The sequence below is a fragment of the Platalea leucorodia genome (genome assembly GCF_965183815.1).
Source record: "Platalea leucorodia genome assembly, chromosome: 5".
NCBI lineage: Eukaryota > Metazoa > Chordata > Aves > Pelecaniformes > Threskiornithidae > Platalea > Platalea leucorodia.
The window spans coordinates 69,694,993-69,720,117 of record NC_138827.1 but is presented as its reverse complement, the minus strand read 5'-3'; the positions used below and the strand labels follow the sequence as shown (position 1 = coordinate 69,720,117).

At 39.6% G+C, this 25,125-nt stretch overlaps 1 protein-coding gene across 2 annotated transcripts in view; it reads right to left on the bottom strand.

Moving 5' to 3' along the window:
• The window catches only part of SLC39A10 (solute carrier family 39 member 10), a 53,761-nt gene extending 28,966 nt beyond the window's left edge, over window positions 1–24,795 (bottom strand). The window contains exon 1 of one of the 2 annotated variants that reach the window (XM_082312474.1): window positions 24,710–24,795. The gene's annotated coding sequence lies outside the window, so the exon portion shown is untranslated. Of the gene's footprint in view, window positions 1–12,276; window positions 12,467–24,709 lie in introns of those variants that run through there. The other variant, XM_082312473.1, reaches the window with a different exon arrangement.
• Between the last annotated feature and the right edge of the window lie 330 nt (window positions 24,796–25,125).

The following is a 25,125-nucleotide window of genomic DNA, read 5'->3' as shown; positions in this document are numbered from 1 at the left end:
TCAGTTATCCAGCAAGGGGCATTTATTTTATTTTGAATGGAAAAAAACTGGACAGCCTTCCTCAAAAGGACAGTTATTTCTAAGAAATTGCTGAGTACAGGATCCTTCTCAGAGCTCAAAAGAACACAAAAACATAACAGTTGGAAGTTCTACAAGTATTAGTTCTGCTTACCAAGAATTAATTTTCAGTCTTTCATATATAAACTGTATGTAGTCCATAAAACATCTATTAATGCACAAAATTTATAAGGGAGCTGGTTTGATTTTGTGCCAATATTCTACTGTTCAATTAGGTCCTATTAAGATACCAGTGCTTGTAAGAACTAAATACTTGAAGAGATGAAGCAATCACACCTGCATTTTAGTATTTTATTTTTCTACTGAAAGTAAGTAAATGTTTTTGCTAGAACTAAGGCTGAAGTTCAACAAATATTTTAAGATGGTGTTGCACTTAAAGCAGCAGTCCTGCCCTCCCCCACTGCTTCATTCATTCATTCCCATTCCCACAAAACCATTTTTGTATACCAGCACATTTGTTTGCTGATCTGTTCACTGTGCAGCTGTACAACTAGATTCTGCTGAAAAATAGCCTAGAAAAAGAAAAAAAGATTATTTTCAAGACAGATTACTTCTCCTATCTGGTTCACTGTGCAGCTGCACAAACACCACAGTCCAGACAAAAAAGAGCAACCTTGCTTTTGGTGGCAACACCAGCTTACAGATTTGGTTGATCTGCAGCCTAACGGAGGAGTATTTTGGCTATAGCACAAATAAAACAACTGGACACCTCAAAATGGACTCAAATAACATTGAAAAAACAGCAGTGGACAAATTTCCTATTGAAAGCTATTTGAGAATAATTTCTCCAACTTCCTCTTCAACACAGAATATAATAATGTTTGCAATAAAGTGTTAAAACCAGCTGCAGTATTTTCATTCTTCCTATAACTTAAACCATTATACCTATTTCATCCTTGCACTACGTTAAAATACTTGCAGTCTGTTAAAAGGCATTAAAGGCATGTCTTTGATATGTGTTTAATTCTTACACTATTACAATAAAAAAAACCTCTATCACAGCTACAATCCAAAAAGAAATTATGTGTGTCTACTATTAATCCGATGACTTCTCTCACTTGCTTAAAAAAAAAAAAAAAAAAAAAAAAAAAAAAAATTTACAAAAGCTATCAAGTATAAAATTCCATTGAAAAATGGGACTAAGGCATGTTTCTTTTACATGTGCTATGCCAAATCAGTGCCTGGCAGTTTATGATTATTAAAGTCCATTTCTAGAATTTAGAGGTTGCAAATATTTAACTTAACAACATTGATTCAAATCTGTATTTTTAAATAGATTTAATTAACGAACCACCATCACAGACTTTTAGAAGGCCCTCTGTCAACATGCCGTTCAAATTCTTCTTAGCAAATTCATTCTGTCAGAGTACAAACCACAAGAACTACTACTCTTCTTAGGCAAGACCACAGCCGCCTTTTCCTACCGGTGTAAAGGAAATTTGGGAGACAACAGGCAACTACTGGAACCACCCACATCTTGAGCTAGTGGGCTCCCAAAGGTGTCTTTGTTCAATAACTGTGGGAGACACGCGTTCATAAACACATCTCGGCAGATTCAGAAATAAAACTTAATCAGTCTGATGTGTGACATGAAATAGTTGTACACATTTCAACGGGCAGATCCACCAAGAAAAAGCCCAGCTGAATCAAAACATGTAATTTCCATCACATTCCAAGTAAGACCTCCACAGAAGTCATGATATTGCCTAGCTCTCATTTATTTTAGCCAGGATTATTGTTAATCTACATGGCTACCCATTAGAGGTCTGTGTGATGATTGAGGCAACTGTTCAAACTGATACAAATACTGATTGGATTCAAAAATCACTCACCATAAACTACCAACCTTTCTTAACAAGGTATTAAAGCAACTTTGAAGTGACACAACTTTGAGGCGAACAAATGAAAACGCAGTATTTAATATCCAATATTACTCTTACTGCAACATTAGAGACAAATGGGGAAAGGAAGCAGAATCCTTAAAGCCTTCATCTAAAATGCAAGCAGCAATGTCTTCTTAGCCAATCAAATTAAAAATACTGATGGGCTAAAACTGAAATCTTAAAAATACCATTATGTGTAGGTACTTCCCTGTGTCCACCACCTTGCAAGTGCAGGTACATTCTAATAGCAAGTCAGACAAGCAAGACAGATACTATGGAAAGTGAGACTGTGTTACCAATTTTTCTAAAACTACATTACAATTAGATATATCTAACACAGACCATGTTGTGTAGCATTATAATTTGATCTAATATCACTTCCTGGCTTTTACAGTAAATTCAGGACATTCTTCTAGTACCTCTCCTGAAATATGGATGCTCCCCTACCATTTTCCTTCAGAGTCACCATATCTTCTTCCTTTCATTATAATTTTAATTATAAGGATTTTCTGTACTAACTGCTGATTTGATTCAATACTATTGTGGTCACCATCCTTCTCAGTGGGATCACTAGGACATTAATGTTTCCTATGTCACTCCTTGGATCATTGACATCTTTCATCTTCATTGTTACGTCTTCAAGACTAGTGTTTTCCCTTGCTATTGGGGCTTTCTTCATTTTACACGATTCTATTACTTCTCAAGGCTCTATGTAATTTCTGTAACCCATTTCTGTAAAGAAAGAACACTTTTTATCAGCAACCCACTACTTTGATACATCCTCCCAACTACCTGAAGCCTGTCAATTTTAGTTAATAAGTGAACCAACTTCTTGTGATTTTTCCAGTATTAAAATTCAGAATTGTCTGTACTGTCATACTGTGGTACAAGAAACAGTTAAAAAAAAAAAAAGAGAGAGAGAGGAGCTACTTGCTTTCTTTACTTTTAACACAAGTGATCTGTAAGTGTATCTCGACACAAATCCAGTATTTTGGAAGAACAAGACCACCCTGACTAATCAAGAGGCAAATTCCGCAAAGGGTGGTATAAAATATTTGCAGTTTTTCTCTTTTTGATGAACAGAAATGGTTTGGCAGCCTATCACTGAAATTACAGGTTATCAAATTTCTCTGAGAAAGATGTATTTATGCTCTTTGCCAGTGACAGCTGAAACCAAATGAAAACTGGACTCTACGTCTAAAATCGAAGGGTCAATAGTCAGTTGTAACCACTATTTCACAGGTTCAACTTCAAAAATATTTAAAATTCACAGAATGGAAACATGAGTTTCTGTAACAAAGGCTTTATTATGCCATGGATAGTGAGGTCAACATTTTCTGATAAAAATATCCTCCCTCCTTCTCTCTCCTTTTGCCACTGTAATTGACAGTACATCACCCCCTTCCAGAGTCTGGTGAGCACATCATAGTCATATTATAAAATACTTGACTGTAATCATACTAAAGCTATCCAAAGTAAATGCATTATGTGATCAGGGTTGCACATCTTTTCTACAAAATCAAGCCAATTAAAACTACTGTGTTTCAAATTACATGTTTAACTAATTAAAGGACTACAAAACAGACTTGTGGTAGAAGATGGCTTAAACCACCAGGGTAAACTGACAGAGATCTATCAAACTGATACACATCAGCAAAATTCAAAGCTACTGGAAGAACCGGTTTAAGAATCAAGACAGTTACAGTCCATCTACACCTCCAAACATATTTTAAACATCTAAAATATCTCAGTTTAAAATATCATTAAACAAAAACAGTATGAGAGTTTAATCCTGAGAACAGACAAACTTTTGATTCCCACGAACCACAGCTGAAGATACCTAAACATTTGTGTGCCGTTGAAAGAGTCTGTGGCTTTACTATTCTTATTGCTAGATGCACAAGAGTTTCTTTTGAATCCTCTGATCCCCTTCATAGTCATTGAAGTTTTTATGGTATCTAGTCACTAGAATAACATGCTGTCTCCTAGCAGGCCACCTCACTGCCAGGTTAAGAAGTTGAAATACTTCAATAAATATGTTGGCTATTTGGCACTAAAACCTATATTTGGCATCCATATCTAGCTAATGCTATACCACAGTCCCTGATCAGGGGGAAATCTCGTAACCTGATGCCTGAAAAATAAAGGTTGAAATACCTTTTTTTAGAAATTTGGAAAGGCTAACAGTGTATCTCATCTTTGGCCAACATAACTGTACCCTCAAAGCAAAGCACAACAAATAAGCTAAAATACTAAAAAATATTTTCTTGTCTGATAAGTAAGTTCGCTATTTATAAATTTCTGATTAAACTACATGTACTTTCTAGTGTTCAGCTTTAACTTTTATAATGTAAATGTAACATTTAAAAAGTATATTACTGGTAATAGGACTGTGAGGTAGAAACGTTAAGGATCACGCTCTGCTTATTCTCAAGAAAAGTAAAACCAAAGCAAACCATAACTGCATGTACAGAATAGAAAACAGCAGAGCACATGAGGTATCATTTCAGCACTTCACTGTTATTCAGTCACTGCTTGGAACTACTGCATGACATATTTGATAAGATATGGTCCGCAATTCAGCGAAAATTGTATTTTTTCATAGTTAAAATACATTATTTTTATTTGAAGAACAATGTACTCCTCTCAGTGTTTCACTTTGAGAATATTTTGTTTATAAAATGTAATTAATCCTTCGCCTTTCATGTCCACATACTGAATTTATTGTTAACAATTAAGCTACAGTGAGAGAAAATTCCACTAAATGCATTTATTTGTAGAAACTCTCAGAATTTTCCCTAAAGAAGTGGCAATTTGTCTTTTTCAATGTTATTACTATTTTAAGAACTCCACAACAGTACATTGTCTCATTCCAAAACACCACTTTGATTTGTCCATAGTCCAATTAACAAAAAAAACCAAAAAACCAAAAAAAATTAAATTCATACATTTTTAAGGGGTTCTTGGTTTAAAACTATACTGCAATTAAATTATGAGAGGTGTTGCTATGCATCAAAGGCTAAAAAGTACCATAATAATACACTCTCTCATTAGACAAATGCAGCCAGTTAGTACTGACAAAACAGCAGTTTCTATGGGTAATACAAACCAAAGTATAGTCTTCAAAGACAGTGAAAGTATTTTTATATCGCCTAGCATAACTGTTTATTGCAATTAATTTGAAGCACAGTTTGATACGTAGAAAACAGAAGTAATAATAATTTGCTATAGTTGCTGCATTCTTATTAAAGCATCTCATCCTAATCCATTCTTTTAAGAGTCAGCATAAAATCCTCACATTCCTCTCCCTACTGTTGAGCATACATAGTTAGCAAATGCCAGCAAGAGAATTTTTGCCCAGAGCCACTAAAAATGAACTTCTGCTGGGACTCTGTACCTTATTCTGCAAGATGCAGATGGACAGACTACACACTTCACAAAACTCAATCTCTTACCTGTAGTACAAAGACAGTAACTGTGTAAAAAAAAAAAAAAATTTAGCATGGGAAGCAATTTAGGCTGTTTTTCTTCGATAACATGCAAACAAAAGAAAAGTCTAGAATATATTACAAGCATTAAGAAATTAGCTATGGGAATATTGCAATAAAAAGCTACATTTTGTATATACATCCTGCTGTAACTACTGTATATTTACTGAATATTTGGTACAAGTCTTGAGAGCAACTGGACAATTCAAGCACAAGTACAATGCCTCTGCTAGACAGTTGCCTCAATATGCAGTTCAGAACAGGAATGACAAAGTCTATCCTGTTTACATATCATATCAGACATCAAACGAATGGGAGTATTTTATATTTAGCATAAAAACGTAGCCATGCAAGGCTACCACGTTATTTGAACTGCAGCCAAGTAGCATATTTTTTAAGTTTTAATGTAAGCTAGTACAATTTAGCATTGTACTTTTAGGCCGAGATATTGTCTTCTACAGACAGACATTCAGGTCACCAATAAATAAAATGCTTCTATGTTCTGTAAACAGAACTAGCCAATAAATATGGCCTAAATGATATTGTTTACATTTCATGGAGTGAGAGTACTTATCAAGGTAGTGGAGCCCTGATGGAAAGAGGTCTTTCTTTACAGGAATGGATTACAGAAATTGCATAGAACCTTGAAAAGTAATATAACCATCAGTTAAAACGTGGAGTATGAGATTCCACTTGATGGTAAAGAAGCTCTTCTGGACTGAACGAAGTAGTGCCTACAGTGGCAAAATAAGACTTAGTCAGATTTAGATGCATACCTGCTCACTATTCCCCCTTACAGTAAACACTCAGTTGTGGTATTATTAGTTACTTTGCAAGGTGAGTTAAACTCAATTTTCAGTTGTACAGATGACATATGGTTACTATCGTGAACAACGTTAGAACCAGTCATCCTGGGATACCATGCTAGTCACTCCCACTTAAAATGCAAATCAACAATAACAAAGATATAAATATTACTCAAAAAAAATCCACATCAAGAATCACATTGAGTAACACCTATTCGAGGATACTACCTTGGAGATGACATGTATTTTTCCCTTGTTTTGCTTTGATACTCCAAGATAAGTATGGCTGCACACTATCATCAGCAATTAACTTGGTTAAAAGAGGAACTATTTATAGATACCCAGTCACCAGCTGTAAATAAATTATCATTTACGGTTACCCTTCAGAATTCAAGGTATTATTTTTGTCCATTAATAATCATCACACTGCAGTAATAAAAATGCAGCTGTAACAAAAATGCACAAAGATCACTTTATGAATGTGGTATATGTCAGGTAATCTTGAGATCTCTATCTTGATATATAAGCTGTATGACAGCACCTATCTGGAATTCACATTTTATTATAGTGGTCTTTACTAGGAACTGTGATTGGAAACTATTTCTATATGTTTATAACCTACATGCAGAAACATGGAGTTAAGGAGTATATTTATAATTTTATGCAAATCCTGCAATCTTGCATAAAACTTCCTTCCTACATTCTTAACCTGAAGAGCTTTTTATGTCACATATGCATTTTATCTTGCAAAAAGACTAACCACAGGAATACTTTTAACAGGATTTGATTTGATTAATGAGTTTCAGACATGATCATAGTTATTCATTAACTTATTGTGCAGACTTTATCTCAATTCCAGATTGATTTAGCTACCTAGCATCAATGACTACAAACATAAGTCTCTGTCACTTAAGCACCAAATCGAATGCTTACAGAATACAATTTTCTGTACCTCTTAACAGTTCAGAAGCTATAGAGTGCTAACTTCTCCCTAGTTAATATTCCACATTTTTTACATACTTGATACAGTGTTTAATAGTGAGATGATGTGACTGTCAATACAGAAGAAAAAGAGGGGCGGTTTCTATATCAAACTTCATCATAAGACTACTGATACATTCCTCACAAGTAAAAATGAGATTTATTGTAGGACTGCTCTTCAAAACAAACAAACAAACCAACCAAATAAACAAACCAAACCAAAACCAAACCCGAAAAAACCAAACCTGGAGATTAATTTTATTAATTTTCACTGCAAAAAATTTCTAATAAACATAAGCAAACTGATCCATAGCTTGCTAGGCTCATTTTGCTGATGTTCAAGATCTGTTCAGGAATCTTTCTTACTCTGTTCATGTTGTTCAGAGCAGCAGTAACATACAAATATACCTACATTCAGGCTCTCTAATAGACAATGCAGTATAAATTCTGTAATAGGTCCATCCACTTTAGCAGCAGTCTAATTTTGCATTAGTAAAACCAGCAGATTTTCCTCACTTTCATCCTACTGCTTTGGAAAGCAGCAAGCTATAGAAAAGGTGATAGGCAGATGAGAATGAAGCTCCTAGGTAATCAGCAGCTGAGAGAGGAAAGACAGCAGCTGAGTCATTCCTCCTCTGCAGCAACAAAGAAGTCAGAAAATGGAAAGAGAGAAGATGAGGCAGCACAATATGACACCTAGAAGATGAAAACATTTCCATTGTAATGAACCATGTTCTCCAGCATGGGTACAACACCCTACATAAAATTTCAGCATCCCTTCTTCTCATAAGCTTTTGAGACTGCCATCAGGAAACCACCATCTTCCCGGTCTTTCATGCTGGCTTCCATACCCAGCTTTCCGGGTATTAAAACCTGTACAGGGTTGGATTATCACAAGAGGCAACAAAACAAAAGTGATTTCAAACAATGATTTTTTAACTTCTTCACTCCTCTTTACTTTCTATTACATCAAAAAACCTGGAGAAATGGCACTGATGCAATAGCACATAAAATATTATGAATAGGTGGACTGATGCAGCGCGTACCTTTCTTTCCTTTAGGAGATTACAATGTAGGCAGCACAAGATTTCCAGCATTTCAATCAGTTTTTGAAACTTAAAAAAACACATTTGTTTTTACTAGCTTTGCCCAATTGGTACACAATTCCTTACCAGACTTTATTAGGTGTATTTCAGATAATATCTCAAGTTGCAATTTAAGAATGACCTAAACCCAATCTAAATTCTTTCTGCATCAGGTAACATTCTGCATTTGGGCCTTTATCAGCAAGCTAAAATTACTAGTTCTCATTTAACTTCAGTAGCCCGCCCCCAAAGATGAATATTTTTCATATGATAAAATTGTTTTAAATAATTGCTCTCTAAATTAAGTTGGACTGCCACAGAAAAGCCTAAGTTATACCAATTTTCTTCACATTAGGAGAACAGAAATTGCTTCTTGAAAGGTATAAATTCTTAGTATTCACAGAACTCTCTGGGCACCTAAAGATCAATTCTGTGAGACGCATACCTACACAAGGAACAGCAGAACTGCGATTTAAGCTTTCCTTCTTTGAAACTTCTATTGACATTTTTAAATGTGTTAAGAAAAAAGTCAGGATATGTTCATTTGACAATTCTGAAAACATGCTATAGAATAACATGCTATAAAATAGCAAACCTTCTGACAGTTGATAGTCAAACTGTGAAGAAAATGGAACGAGGTTTTCTTGTTCTGGTATAATTTTCATTGTTGACACACGCAGTTACATGACACACGCCTGTCCATCCCAGATTCTGTAGAATGGTTTGTAAAGATGCCACAATCTTTCCACTAAGTTTCACCACAGTTAAGGACTGAATCTTAACTTAGAGGAAAACTTTAACGGAGTTTAGCTTTTAAGTAGCTTGTGTAATTTTAATTCAGTAATTCCATCTGATGAAAACATGTAACTGTTTCCAAATCCAGACTGATTTATCAAGCGCCCATCATACGTTCAAATAAACTTCCACTTCTGTAAAAACTGTGACAGAGACAGGAATAACAAAGCCATTACAATAGGCACAATCATGATCAAACGACATTAAAACTGCACAGCCAAAGCAAACAAGTCCAAGCATACTTGCTTTGCGTCTACGTACACCCAACCTTGAAGTCCATGTGATCTGGGCACTACTTAAAGTTTCTTCCTACCTGAATCAGCCATTGCTTTGCAGAAAACGTATCATGAATACAAGTACCTAAATTACAGTTGCTTGACTTGGTGAAGACTACAAAGGAAATCTATGCCGGGTTGGATATATTCATTTTCCCATGTGCATACGTTTATCTTATTTGTGTAAGTCAAACTACACAAAAAGCATGTATCTTACTAAGGTTTCCTACTGAATATTCAAAAGGAATGGCTTATTAGCATGTAAGGCCTAAGTACCATATGCACTCAATGCTCTCCTGCTAACTTTTCATGATATAAGTCTAGAAGATGGATATTGTTACAATGTCACATAAATCTTAGTTTGAGATCACTAATTAAAAATTAGTATTTCCAAGCACCGGAGTAGTCGAAGGTCAGCACCAGGATCCGTGCTTTTTCATGTGAAGTAAACTTTCTGGAACATGCCTGAATTACCCTGATGATCCAATTTCACTACATTTTTTTTTTGTAATGGGAGAAACAAACATTAAGATAGCTAAGCCTGTGAGCATACTCGCGCCGTTTTAAACCACAACTTTTCTGTAATTGCCCATTTTATGACTGTTTGGATACGTACTCCAAACTATAGTACCTCATTTTTATTTAAGCCAACCCGGAAAGTACAAAGACCTACATGAAAGCAAGGAATATTAATGAAAACAAACCTCATTGTTTTGGAGTTTTTTTTTTTGTTTTTTTTTTTTTTATGTAGGCAGAATCTCTTTCATGTTGCCTACTACAGATAGGCAGTTGTGTACGATCCTTCTACATCTACCTTCTGTGGACACTAAGGCACATTCCCACATGGAACTGCCACCATTAATCTCATAAAACAGACACAATTAATTCACAGTCTATATACACGCCCTATTCTCTTTTAGAAATAGATTGCGTAGCTGCATACTTTTTTCCTCAAAAGTGTTGAAAGCAGTTTAAAGAGAAGCGCTGCAAGACAATACCACCAATTCTATTTTAACCGTTGTTATAGAACAAAAATTTGGTTAGGAAAGTCTACAGTCACACTGGACTCCATGTTCTTGGGAACCACAGAACTTTTTCATGTTATTTTCTTGCGTTATCACACCAGAGTATTAGCCTCAGAAGTAACCATTAATAAGTGCAGGATGCCTCACCAGTCCACACAGATTACCAGTTCCCCTATGCATCTAATAGAAAGCATGTTCTTAAGTGAAGGAAAATCCAACTGTATGCGCTGTTAAAATAGAACTTTTAAAACCTAACAGCATACCTGTTTTGTACAGAAATAGTCATCTATTTTTATGTCATTGTATCAGTTACTACTATCCAAAGGGACACTAGAACATACCGGTTGGAACACCCCAGGGATTACTTTTGTTAACCAAACAGCAATTGCTTCCACATTTCTGAAAACTAACGAGGCCTTCTAGTGTGCATTTCTCAATGCTGTTATCAGGCTTCATGTACCACAGGTTCCCTCAGTATTATGGTATGACATCCTATCTCCATAAAAAAACTCCTGATTGTTACTTAAAAACATACAGTGTTTAGAGTGCTAGAAACCAGAATTGTTTCCAACTCGGGCAACTCTTGCTCAGAGGCCGGAGTTTAAGAGCTAGAAGGTATGAATGCTTCTACAGAAGCCCCCCAAAAAAGACAAAGATAACTAAAGATTTTGAAGAGTAATTTTATTCCGAAGTTTCAACGTTAGGTGTATGTTTCCAAGGATGCAGCATAAGAAGTAGAAATAAATCAAGAGTAAACCAATTCCTTTCACTCACGATTTCTGTGTATGGCATACTTCAGCCAGTGACAACATCTCCTGACCCTCTCTTACCTTTGTTTAAGGTTGTGTGCAGGTTACAGCCCGAGTGCAATTTCTGCAGCTGTTAACGCTAACTAGGGGCTTCAAGCCAAGCCAGATTTAATCGCGTGGCTTGTTCATCATCCGCCATCACCGTATTGCCCCCGCACAAACACGGCAAAACACTCCGGGAGTCCCCCAGGGGCGCACCAGCGAGGCTCGCCCCCTCCCGCACACCCCGGTACGCGGTCCTCCCCCCGCAGCACCCCGGGCCAGGCGGGCAGGGACGGCACCTCCTGCCGACACTCGGGGCCTCCACGTGGCTGCGCGGAGACGGCTCGGCGGGGACGGGGCGCTCCCAAACCGCGCTCACAGCAGGAAGGGTGCGAGGGGGAAGTGGAAGGGCCGCCGCGGCGGAGCGATACGTGCAAGCGGGGCGCGGCAGGCGACGGAAGCCTCCCCGGCCGGGGCCCAGCCGGCGGCAGCCCGGGCCGCCCGGCCCGCGCCTCGCAGCGGGAGCCCCCGGCGCCCCCCGCCGCATCCTGCCGCCCCCCTCTCTCTCTCCGCCCAAAGCGGCCCGGGCAGCTGCAGCCCCGTCGCCGCCGCCACGTCCCAGTCCCCTCGAGGGGGGCGGGGAGGATTTACCTGCCGCATGGTCGATTCAAGCGGAGGAAGGGGGGCGGGGGGATGCGCCAGGGCCGCGGCGGCGCCTCGTGCTCCGCTGCCTCGGGGGGGGGGGGGGGGGGAGGCCGGGCACGGCCCCCCCCGACCGCCGCCCCCCCCCCGCCGGCCTCCCTCGCCCACCCGCCGCAGCCCCAGCCCCAGCCCCAGCGGCGGGTCTCGCCGCCGCCACGTGATGAGGCGGCCGCGCCGCCGTGTCCCCCGCGTGCCGCTCCGCATCCCGGGGAAGGTGGTGTCCGTTACTGCCCATCGCCACCGGCTCCTTCTCCTCGTCCGCAACCCCTGCCCCCCCCGCCGCCAGCCCGGGGCCAGCCGCCACCCTCACCGCAGCGCCGGCCGGTTGTGGGGGAGGGAATGTAAACAAATGGGGTTTTATAGCTACCTCACTCGAGTGCCGTGTGCATCTCCCTCTCCGCTCGGTACCAAACCGCCGCGGCGCCTCCTCCTCCTCCTCCTGCAGCTCCTGCCGCCGCCGCCGCTGCGCTATTCGCCAACCACGGCTACGCCAAGCCCCGGCGCGCGCTCCCCGCTAACCCCTGCGGATCGACTACAGACGCGTCCCCGCAGCCCGCCTTACCCAATGCGGAGCCATTTCCTCCCCTCTCCCTGCGCCGCTGCGCTCCCCCCCTCCCCTGCTCCGCCACGGACTACGAAAATGGCGTAGCGAGTGTCTGCCCCCCGCCCCCTCCCTGCGGCGCCTTGCGCTCATCACTCAAACGATCGGGGCCGGCGGGCGGCCGGGGCGGGGAGCGGGAGGCAGCCCCGGGGCAGGGGGGCGGCGGGCCCCCGGCTCTGGGCAGCGCCGGCGGTAGTTGCGCGGCCTGCGCCATCTGCTCTGGCGCAGGCTGTCGCACAGCGGCCGCGGGGCCCGGGCGAGCCCGCGGCCGAGAGCCTCGCGGTCCCGCGGGCGGGCGGCGGTGGGGGGCAAGCGGCGCCGCCGCCCGTGCCCCGGCGGGACGGAGGGGGGGGGAAGGGAGGGGGGGAGAGCGGCGGCGCTCGGGCGGAGGGCGGCCTGGGCCCCCGGCGGCGCACAGCCGGCCGCTCGGCGCGGAGCCGGGCCTGCCGCTGGAGTCGGGGCCCGGCCCGGCCTTCGCGGCCGCGTCTGCAGGCGCGGAGCTGTCTGGGCTCCCGATGGCATGGGGAGAAGGGGTCTTCCAGGGATAAAGGGGTATTTCCTGGGCAGAGCTTGGCTTTCGTACCGAGGTGCCTTTCCGAGGACGAGATGCGTATTGCCCCACATTTATTTAACTCTAGAAAATCCTGTCAGGCTTACTCATGAAATGAAAGCAAAACCTGTTTATCTAGATAATAAACATGCCCCCTCTTCGAGATCGGGCCCCTTATCGCGATACATTTGATTTCTGTGCAGCAGCTGTGGAACTCAAAAAAAAAAGTAATACCTTATGTAAATTAAAACCTTTACTAGAACAACACCGAGGATCAGTAGACATCTGGTTTATAATGCAAGACTTACAATATAGAGCAGTCCTTCACATCAACTACTATTTTAAAATAAACCAGCTTATTTTGTAATGGCTATTTATAGAAAGTATGCTCAAAGGCTGAAGTGCAGTTGTAGGAACATTCCAAATAAGTTTTGGGCTGTTTCATTTTTCTTTCTGAGAAATTTGCATACAATTTTCATCACATTTTCCTCCAAAAATAACTGATGTTTCCACAGCAGGCTTCAATCTACAAGCAAACCAACCTTCCCCCTGTTTGTTAAGCAGATACGTATTTTTCTTTTAGATCTTTATATTACTGAATTGAACTAATTCACCTAATCATTTCTGAACTTGTCCCTTTATTAAACCAGATGATTCGCACCAGCACTGCCTTAAGTCTGGCCTGGCAGAGCCAGAATCCAATCCTATCCATACTCCTGTCTCAATCCAGGACCTACCCCATGGTTATCCACCCCGATAGCCTCCCAAAGTCATTATGTGAATTTTTGCTTGGTGATATATCCCTAGAAAACAAAACCAGCTTAAAATACTATAAAGGATTAACAGGATTTGTTTAGAAACCAAAAGAAAGGTGGTATCTGTAAGACTCCAAAATACACGTAAGCATAAAACTGAAGTCACAGTGCAAAAGAAAACCAGAGTAAACTTTTCTAGATAAGATGAATATTCATTATAATGTAGATAATGTAACAAACTGATAAAGACTTGTAGACCTATCAAACAGTTCTGGACCTAAGACCACATCATCTTTGTGTGTTATGCTACACCAATCTTTTGGTGTGTGATGCTGAATCTTTTCTGAACTTTTCCAATCACTCTTTCTTTTTTCCCATCATTTTCATGTCTCAGTGACAGACTTTCTAATTTCAAATCTCTTCCAACGCCTTTTTCTTTCTTTAGTATTTATTTTGAGGGGGAAAATAACATCTACATTCCCTCCTTCATTTTTTTTTTCCAAATATCTTACCAAATCAATCACTAGAATACAAACCATATTAGTCCAAAAATTTGACAACCTCTGCTCAGGTCAAGTTTTAGGGACTGTTAAAGTGATTATGAGGTCCTATACCAGACTGTTGCACCAGATCATTTGTGCGATTTGAATGATTTCTGCCTCAGGGCAGGTCCTTTATCTCTCAGAATTTTTGTATAGCAAATAAAATACACATCTGATTCTGACGTTGGTCATTAGACACCTACCACAATACGCACTGTCGATCACTAGACGTGACTGATTTGTGTTGCTGATTGGTCAAGAAAGAAAACTACTGAGTGCAAATAATGTAAAAAATGTAAAGTTTTGTATCTTCTTCCATCAGAGTTTATTTTGAGTGAATTGTACACAGCAATAAAGGAGAGCATATGGGGTTTGTAGCTTTTCTGAGTAAAATTCAAATAATGTAAAAAATCTCATTAAAAAAACAAAATCAAGAACTCCAGTAAGAGCACTACAATGTATGAATTGAAATTAAGATGTTTAATACAGAAAGGTCCTTTAAAATTTCAGGATTGATTGATTTTGTACTAGTTTTACTGTATTTAGAAAAGTTAGAAAATTTAGGTAGGTGGGTAAGGAAACTTTTATGAAGGCAACTTTGCCTTATTGTGGAGGTACTGATGCTACTTTCCAGAGATTCACCCGAACAAGGTATACCAACAAAAAAAACCCCTCTGTGTTAGTGGCTTTTCTATGCAGGAGTCCGCCTCTCCAGCTGTTACGCACTAACATATATCTGTATTTTAAAGCCAGAAGGGACCATTAGTAGGCCTGCCAGCACTATAAGATAGAGTATCCTTTCCTGGTAAGAAATGAGAGTCTCATTTTTATTTTGAGTTATGCTATAACCTGCCCAGTTAGTCTGCTGATGGCTTTTTCTTGATACATTGGAAAGCTTGTTTGTATCTAGAATATTTTCCCTATAGTTGTACATTGTATCTTGCAGCTAGGTTACTTCTAGGTAGTTTTAACCATGTATTTTAATACAAGAACTGCCTGCACCTCAGTACTTAAGAAAGTATGAGTTTCTATACCTCAGCTTCAGAAAGCCAGAACAAAAACTATTAAATCAGGCATTACTATGAAAAGCATGCAGCTGAGAAATATGCTTCCCTGTAAAGCGTGTGGAACAACTTTCTATGCTGGAGGGAAACGGGTACAACAGAACAGGGTAGGCAGCACTGCAAGAGTGCTGATAGCTTGAGATAACACAAATGCATGCAACAAATCCAGATTGACTTTTCAAGCTTCAAACAGAATGATATGTTACTATACTTTTAGAACAGTTTGAGTAACGCTGCATGGTGCACGCTCGTACATGGGGCTGCAGGAAGGAAATACATCCTATCAAGTAATACGGAAGGGCTTGGGGTATCATGCTGCAAAAGCAGACTGTGCCTTCTAGCAGGGCTCGTCTCAAGATGGGATCCTGTCTAGAGGCACGTCTGCAACTCCAGTACAGTGCTATGACCCCTTTCCAGTCCCCTGTGAACCTGATGAATTTGGTCAGTAGACCCTTACTTAGGTCAGCTAGCTGTGTTGGCACAGAAGATGGTAAAGGAAGAAACAGGATATAGCGTCACGCTTCAGTTGTGAGATGCAGGCCTAAAGAGATGATGTGTGAGATTGGACAGAGTTTGACAGATCTCATATGCTGATTTCTCTTCCTGTCCTTGCTTGTAACAACCCAATTGCATGTGAGGGATAGAAGACTGACATATATAAATATACACAAAAGTAGTTTGTTTAGAAGCAAGTATTTCCTCACTGTTAATTTACCCCCTAAAGCACAAGTCTCTGGCAAATTCAACTGTTTTGGTTGAAGAATGCAACTTAATTTTCTTACTTTTGAAATATTGGTGTCTCATGAAAAAGCCGAGATGATGGCTTGAAACATCAACTTCCTCCTTTATTTGAAAGCATCTTGTTCAAAGATTTAATCAGAATTTAGGGCAGTTTGAATGCCAACATATCTGGGTTTGTGGTGTATACGTTACATGTATATTTTCTTTCCTGTTCTTTAAAACATTGTTCTAGCTTCTGTCCTTGCCTTTCATTCATTCTAAGAGCCTGAATCAAAAGTCAGAAATGCCATTTCTTATTTGACAATGGCCAACAAGTATTACTCAGCTTGCTGAAGAGATTAATGGAGATTGCAAGTGGCAGAATTAACCTTGAGGAGGTAAAGAATGGCTAACGGCACAGCTATTGTTGATGCCGACTTGCCAAGCACAGAGATTTTACCAAATTCCTTAGGAGTGAAAGAGCTTTACTACAGGAGGCTTTGCTCAGAAGTGCACTAACAAGAGCTGCTGAAGTGAAATAACAGGAAATCATATAGAAAACATTTTCTTTCCTCATTACATAATTTCCTAATCAGGATCTCAAAATATAACCTGTTGCCAGTTGTCTCTTCTGCTTTGAATTTACTGATGTACTTACTATATAACTATATGTGGTTAGTTGTATTGTACAGATTTACTTGTACCTTCACTATTTGGTACAGTGGTTTGGTATGTACTCATTCCCAGGCTATATAAGAGAGCACTGAGATTGGGTGCTGAAGCAGCAAAAACTTTGCTTGTTGCAAGGACGTAAGTAAAGGTGTTTAAGCATCAGGGTAAGCTTAAGTATCGCTACAAGCAAGTAGTGATTCTGTGATTAAAGCTCTTGCTTGGAAATAGGTAGCGACGTCTTCTGGGGGATTTCACTGCCTCAGGACTACTTGGCTTGTTTGTGATGAATTTAAAGCAAAAGTTTATTTAACTCCAAGGCTGTATATAAAACCGGTACTTTTAGTAGAGCCTATATTTGTTCACATTCCTGCTAAACTGGGCAATCCTGTTTAAGCCTTTGCTTGGCAGATTTGTTTAGTTAGTTCTAATTGGTTTCAACTGTATAAATTCCAATGATAATTCAAAGTAGATCTGGCTAGTTTTGCACCAACTAGAAAGTATAATTTAAAAGTTTCTTTACTCATAAGATGGGACAGAAAGGGAAATCCATCTGAGCTTTTTTAAAAAAAAAAAAGAAATTCTCACCCTTCTCTTGCAACAACATGTACCTACTCCCCTGTTCAGACAGTATATATACAGTATATATACACGCATGGGCATATGTGTAGGTTTTGAAGCAAAAGTATTGATGTCAATGACAGAGTCTCCATAATTTTAAATATGGTACTAGTGTAAATATTGACAGGAAATTAGTTTAAACAGCAGCTCATGATTTTTTTTTTTTAACTTGCCAAAATAAGATACAGGTTTTAAAGGTCTTTGTTTCAGAAGTTTTTGAGTTTGTCTCTTTGTGGGAAAGGGCTAGGCTTTTTGCTTTTGGGTTTTTTTTGTTTGTTTGTTTGTTTTGTTTTTGTTTTTAAACACAAGTTGACATTTTTAGTGAAAAAAATTAAAACCTTTTTCATTGGCTCTAGACTTAAGGTTACATAAACATCAAAGGACATAAGCAAAAGGGCGTGATGTTGTAGCAACAACTGAAGTATTTGTTTCACACAAAGCTTTTTTCTGCAATATGGAAAAAAGCCAATATGACTCATAGACCTTTGGTTAATTTTGCAAAGCTAGCAAATGCTAGTATGGCTTATCCACAGGAAAACTCATGCTGGGCAAACTTTACTTTATTAAATGAGTCTCCCTTTGTTTTGTTATTATTTGTTTTAAACACAACTTGCCAGTCCTACTGTCTAAAGCAGCCAAAAACCCTTTCATTAGACCTGAGACAGATGGGATTTGCTGGTAGCAGGGCTAGGATAAAATTCAAAATGGAAGATATTAAAAAGCAAGGATAGTGTGTCACAGCCTCCTTCCTCTCTTGCAGACTTGGGTTGGTTTATTTTTCTCCCTTCCTTCCTGCCTGTTGAAAACACCTGTATGCACTGGTTACAGAAAGATCTCATCTTCATACTAAAGGATATGACCCAGACTGTATGCTGTGTTGTACGATTTGTCACATGCATAGCTTATACTGCTCTGCCACACCTTTTCCTCTTCAGCCTTTCACTTCTTATAACAAGCAAGCAGAACATAGGTTTTGGATTAATTGACATATCTCATAGGGTTATAAGATTTATTTATTTTTTTTTTTAGGACAACACAGTAAAAATGTCATGATGGGAGGGAAAGGCCAGTCAGCAGCACATGACTGGGATGAGATTGCTGAGCACAAAGTACTTGTGGTCACATCCACAAAGAGCTCTGTATCAATAAATAAGGGATATTCTCTGCTGGAGCCAGGCAGGGTTCAAAACATTAAACAAAGCTCTGTTAGCTGGCTGGGTGGGGTAAACTGAAAATTCCTTTAAAGGCTTACACCTATGAGAGCAAACTGGATCGATTCCAAAACTGACCCACCTCACCAAAGAGGAAATATTGACTTGAATGCAATCTCTTTACATTCTGAGGAATTTGTTTTACGCCCTCTTCTCAAACAGAACAGAAAAATTTAATTATACTGTCCCTGACATAATTTGAAAGAATCAATGAGCAGATTAAAGTAAAAATGAAGGTCAGTATCTTTTATGTCAGTCCCTGCCAATTTTTAACCACTAGTTTGGTGATTGGCAGTCTATATATGACCTAGACTTAGCTGAGTAATACAAGTATACATGTTAAAAATACATGACCTTGGCTTTGAAATGTTGGCATGTACTAAAGTGTTTGGGGTTTTTCCCCATAATTTACATTTTTGTATTTGTTTTACTTGTATTCCACAATGTAAAAGCATGTTAACATCCCCCATTTCTACAGAAAATGAATAAGGAGGCACCAGGAGGAATAGGAATGACATTAGGAAACATTCCAATTTCCAAATCTTTAACTACAATCATTTGACAATACTACTAGGTGCTGCAGCTTTATTTTCCATGTTGCTGCCCCAAAATGCTTTGCATAGTTGGATGGTAATTACAGTTTTAACGACACAAGTATGAGTGTGAATTTAACCATAAACAGCTACAAAGAGGGTAAACTTCAGCTGATACACAAAAAGGTGAAGCATAGGGACAAATAGAATATGGTCTGCATGACAAGAAATGTGAAAATCAGAGATGAATACCAGTGAAATTACATGGAGAGACAGACCATGTGGATGTTGCACAGCTAGAAGGTGGGAAGAGAGGCAGAGAAATGGGGAGGCCTGTTTCACTGCTATTTTTCAGCTGCATGACTTAGCAACTTCACTTGATGCCTGTTGCTGTAAACCAGTAGTAACTCCACTGAGAGCAAGCTATAGCAGTAGAAGGATAGAGTAACACAGTGATGACTAAATCCTATTATCCATAAGAAAAGGAAGAGAAGTTTTGAAGCATTTCCTCAAGCGAGCACAGGACTAGTGAGACTGCTTGTGGAAGAGGGGATGTGGTCATGCGTCTTTGCTGACATGTCAGGTGATGTATTTGGTGTATATTAGAGGATTGAGAGAGCTCTGAGAAGACTCAAGGGTGGGAATGCCAGTAAACAAGCAGAGAGAAAATAAAGCGATTTCTGTAATGGTTGGGTTGGACTAACTTTGCTGAGGTAACTAGTGGGTTGTCAAATTCAGAGGACACAAACCAGTTTGAGACAAACTTAATGCCAGTTTTGTCAACACTGAAACTGGGAAGGGGGGAGAAAAAAAGAAGAAAAAAAAAGTTATGCTTGAAAATGCTTGATTTCACTCACAGTATTTACATGTTTCCACCCCTCTCAGATAACCTTCCCTTCTCTTATCCCTTACCTCCCACTTTATAAATATAACTAAAAATTCATTCCCATATACACAAAGGGTGAACTCAGATGAGCCTCTATGATAGCTCTAGCAAAATTCTTGTGGACTTCTTCAAGAAAAACGTACGAGTTTGAGTTCATGCCTTTTGTTGGTAAAGCAAGTGTATTCCAAGGATATTTCAAATAAAATGTCAAACAGCGAAAGCTGTTCTTTGTAACAGGTTAACATTATTGAATCCATACCAAAGTGCTCCACAAGCACACAGTGATATAATTCAAGGCTGAAAATTAATTGAAAAAGAAAACAAATATTACTGCCTTTTGGACAGGTGGGGGCAAAATTCAAGGTCTTGAGAGTGAACTGATATTTATTTTTTCGTTTAATCATGGTGCCATCTCTCAGTAAATGTGTCTGCTTGTGGAACTGCTTCCAACAGGTGGCTTTCTCTAAATATGTGAAGAATGTATCTGTATAACTTCTGAATAATTTTTCAGTCTAAGTTACTGCTGAGGTTTCTTAGCTATTTCTTAGAAGAAAAAAAAAATTACCCATGAAGGTGCTTCACCCTGTTCATATATTAAAGTGAGTAGCTTTTGGCTATCAGACCACTTATGTAGTTACCTAAACCTAGTACCTTAACACAGTTGTTTGAATCATAGCTTTACTTTGAACAGTACTTACTTCAGAGAATCATCTTTCTCTGTTTTTTGCAGATAGTTTAGTATAAGTCTTTGTAACTGGGTAAACACTGTAATTTCATTCACATTTTCAGAATTACTTTTCTATTAATTAAATGTTAAATATATGAGAGGGAAATCCACTGGATTAATTGCAAGTGAAATCTGAAGTTTGGAAGCCTGTAATCTGTCAAATTTCCAGTTCACTGAAGCTCTGAGAATAAGTTTCTCACAATATAATATCCTTTGGCAAATCAATATGTATAATGAAAAGAAGGAAGCTGAACGTAGGAGCTTCAAGACATTGTTTCTTAAAACTAAATACAAGCTAAAACTAAAGTCAATACTTACTAATAATTTGCAAGGAAGCTTGGAATAAGAATATTTTAGGCAAGCCAGTTACTTGAAAAGAGACTGCTTTGGGCTCCCTGGCTCACAAGCACCTGGGTTGGGCTGGCTCATTGCCGAATTCCCATGTGAAGCAGAGGCTAGATTCTGGGAAATTCTCATCCCAAAACCAGCTCACAGAGTTTTACTTAAGTTTATCTCAAATGACCGAAAAGTACTTAGTTTGGACAATGTGATTCCGGGATAACATTACATATATTACAGGGTGTGTAAAATTCATAATATAAGAATGACAAGAATTCATTGCTGTTTTTTCCAAGGGCGCTTCAGTTTTAACGTAATCTACACTTCTTACCCTAAAACAAAAGTATACAAATTTTGGTTCCATTATCTCAGAATATACTAACAGTATCACGGCTATCACTAATTAGAAGGAAAAAAACCAGACTTGATTATGCAGCTTCTAAACAGCAGTGAATCAGAAAATGAACTGCCAGCCATGATGCACTTGAAACTACTGCATGCACCCCCTTCCTGAGAGCAGCACGCACATGTTACAGAACAGATCAGGCCACTTACACGACGTTGAGTGCCAACTTCATCATTCAGGACAGCAGTGTCTGATTCTTGTCATTTCGCTCTTTCTCCTCTTCCTCATTTACAAGAGGGAGAGACTGCATGGCCTATAGTCACTTCCCTCAACAGGAATAGTTGCTGTACTATGCAGTTTCTTTTTTAAACTACTGTATTTTTAAGGAGCTGTTTGAACAGGGTTTTTTTTTATTTATTATTATATTGAAATTGAACCTTGAGCTAGTAAAAACAATATTATGCTAGTGCTCTAGTTCTAAAACCAGAGCTGCTGTTTTCACAAGAGGACACTTCAAATTGCTGCACAAAACTTTTAACTGTTGAGCACAGAGATGTGTGCAGTGTACAAGCCCCAGCTACGGTGAACAGCAAAGCAGTAGAAGGCTATTTTTCAGAGGGTATTGCCGAGAGTTTTAATTGTAATCCAAAACGTCAATGCAGAGAAAAGTGATTTTTGCAGGGGAGGGCGGGGTGGATCAAAATTACTGCAAATTTTTCCATTTATTGTTTTTAAACACCACTTGTGTTGCACTGCAAAACAGCACAGAAACAGCATTTGTCTCAAAAGTCAATGATCTCCTGAGGGCAAAAGACAGGGAGTCTGTCTTCATGCTACCATAACCTGATCAGCAATTGTTCAGAAAGCTGAGTGGGGAGGAAATAACAAGACTTCGAGAATTTGGCAGAGGCAGATGGAATTGCCCCAAAACATCTCATCTATTCATTGCACCCAGAGCAATTCCGTCTTCCCCTGGTATCCCACAGCTTTCTGTCTTGCTATGACTTGTCTTCAGCCCTTTGGCTGGAACCACCAGCGAGGTCACCAGACATTTTGGCTTATAATGCCATCTAAATGAAGACAACACACAACTCTGCTCTCTCTTATCCTTAGAAAGCCTGCTTTCCTAAGGTCTGACAGATATAGTGAAAATAACTTGTCTTACAGAAACCTTTTCGGAGTTGATTCAGTCTTCATAAAGCAGTAGTTTGTATTTTCAAGAATCTCAGCCAAAGGTGCCCACCTTCTTTTTCCCAACATGACTCACATTTATGGTCTCATCTGTGCAGAGGCCACAAAGATCCAGACATTCTGGTTTCCAGATGTAGGAAACCAGGCCAGCAATTCTGTTCCTTCTGGGAACAGCATTGCCATGTCCTTTTCTGACAGCGTATACTTCAACAGAACCTAATCTGTGAGGCAGGTGGAAAACATTTGCCAATGTAAATAATAACTTGTCTACCCTTTGGGTAGAGCAGTGAAGAACAGCATACTATTTCTGTGTTCAATAATCTGTGCAGGGGTGGGGCTCATAGGTGGATGAAAGTGGACTTTTTTTTTTTTTTTTTGTATGGTCTATGACACCAAAATATCTTGGTGTAATAGAAAAGTAGGAGAAATGATTGACATCAGGCTCCTGGTTGTGTGTGTGCGGTTCCCTGCCCACCCCCCCCGTCTCTCTTTTTAATGATGCCAGAAAAAATATGCACTGGTTGTCTGTGCTAGTGGTGAGGTGCGTGCAAGATAGGGACATTCATGTTCATAAGAGACCACTGCCTTGGACTGCTACAAATCCAAACATATTCAATCTAGGAGATGATCTAAATTAGATTTCCTCCTCTGAAGTAGTCTTCCCTCTTTGACTCTTTCTTCTCTCCTCCAATTCCTCCTACTGCTATTACCAATGCAGCTCCAGAAAAGTCATGTCAGTATTAGGACATTATCAAATTGTCATTTGAGATTTTTTCTTTTTTGAAGGTCAGGAAACATAGTACTTAAACTAGTGCTGATGGTTCCTCTGTGACAGCATTTGCCAAGGTGGAATTGTAACTGAAGAGTGACAAGTACAGAGCAATCAATAAGAAAAACAAATCTCTTGCTGGTAAGGGCTCACCTGTAAAACTTAAGCTATCTTCCTCTCTTAACTGCCCAGTCACTCTTCTCACTGCAAGCCTTTGAAGTCTCTAACCACTAACTGTTATTACACAGCATCTCCCTCGGACAGCCATGCCCTGGTGAGGTAGAGGACACAGAATATACATGTATTCTGTTCCTGAGATACTGATAAGGAATAATCTTCACAGAATTAAGTTTTAAAACAGTTTTCCTTCAATATCATACAGGAAGAAGCAGCTTGAGGACGCTTTCCTATTTGACGCTTGCATAGTGACACACACTGGAATGACCTTTCACAGTGCCACTGAAGCTAATGGCCTAATAAAAACAGCTTCTCCTCAATGGACTTTGGTTGCTTTAGCCTGACTTTATTTTCAGGGTATTAAAGCTTAGCAATATTATTTGTATGGCCTTGAAACTCTCTTCTGTTTTTGGAAAAAAGCACATTGTTAATATAAGTTCAGAGAGGAGGCAAAAAATGTTTTCCTTTAGTTTCACTTTGTCATGTTCTAGGAGGAGCAAAACCAGACACCAGAAACCTCCCACAAAAAAAGCTGCCTGCTAGAGCTTTTATAGAGAACTTTCGACATCGATCTTTAAAAAAGGTATAAAAAATGTTGTACATAATTTTGAGATACCAATAGCAATACTACTTTGTTGAGATGTTTAAGATAGGATTTAATACAATTTAGTCTTAAGTACTGCAAAGCATCCACAAACCACAAGGTAGGAATGATTACTGAAGTGCTTAAAAAACAAGCAAGCCATATGCAATTTTCTTCTTTACCCATACACTCAAAACATATACATTATCTTTGGCAGAAAGATGCTTTCCATCTGACAAATCTGTAAGCCGTTGGAAAAATTGACACTGATGTTCAGTAGGGAACAGCGAGTCCTGTGGAGACAATGGGATGTGAGACTTTCCTCCCTCCGCCCCCCATTGTGCTTGTGGCTGGTGGAGTTCCAAGAGAATGTGGAAAAAAGATTATTTGGTTTCTAATACCCTGAAGCAATTATTTCCAGTAGTCACCTAGTGAACTTAAAGGAACTCTGCGTGGTTTAATTTTTTCCCTGAAAAATGGTGGTAAAACAAGCTTATAAAGCAGCATGGTACTTACCCTTTATCAGGCTCCAATTTAGGAGTTTAAAACATATTGCTGTCTTTACATAGCCAAGCTCCTTTCAAATCAATGGGAATGTAAATGTGCTACAAGTGAGGCATATGCTTTAGGGTCTTGCTGAATCATGTCCTTTGCATGTCACAATCATTACTGAAAAATGTGGTCATGACCATACACCAAATTAGGACAAGAGCATTTGTTAGGGAGCCTGGAGCGTGGCAGGATATGAAGCTGGTGTGCGTGTGAATGGGGGGGGGATTGTGTGCGTTTCCTGCTGTGAGACTACCAAGCGTTTAGAGCTTTTCCAGATTCTGCCATTTCTGGAGAAGTCCTAGATGCTAGAACCCAGGCATTTTGAAAGCCACATTATTTCTTTAGGTACACTGCATACATATTAAAAAAAAAAAAAAAAA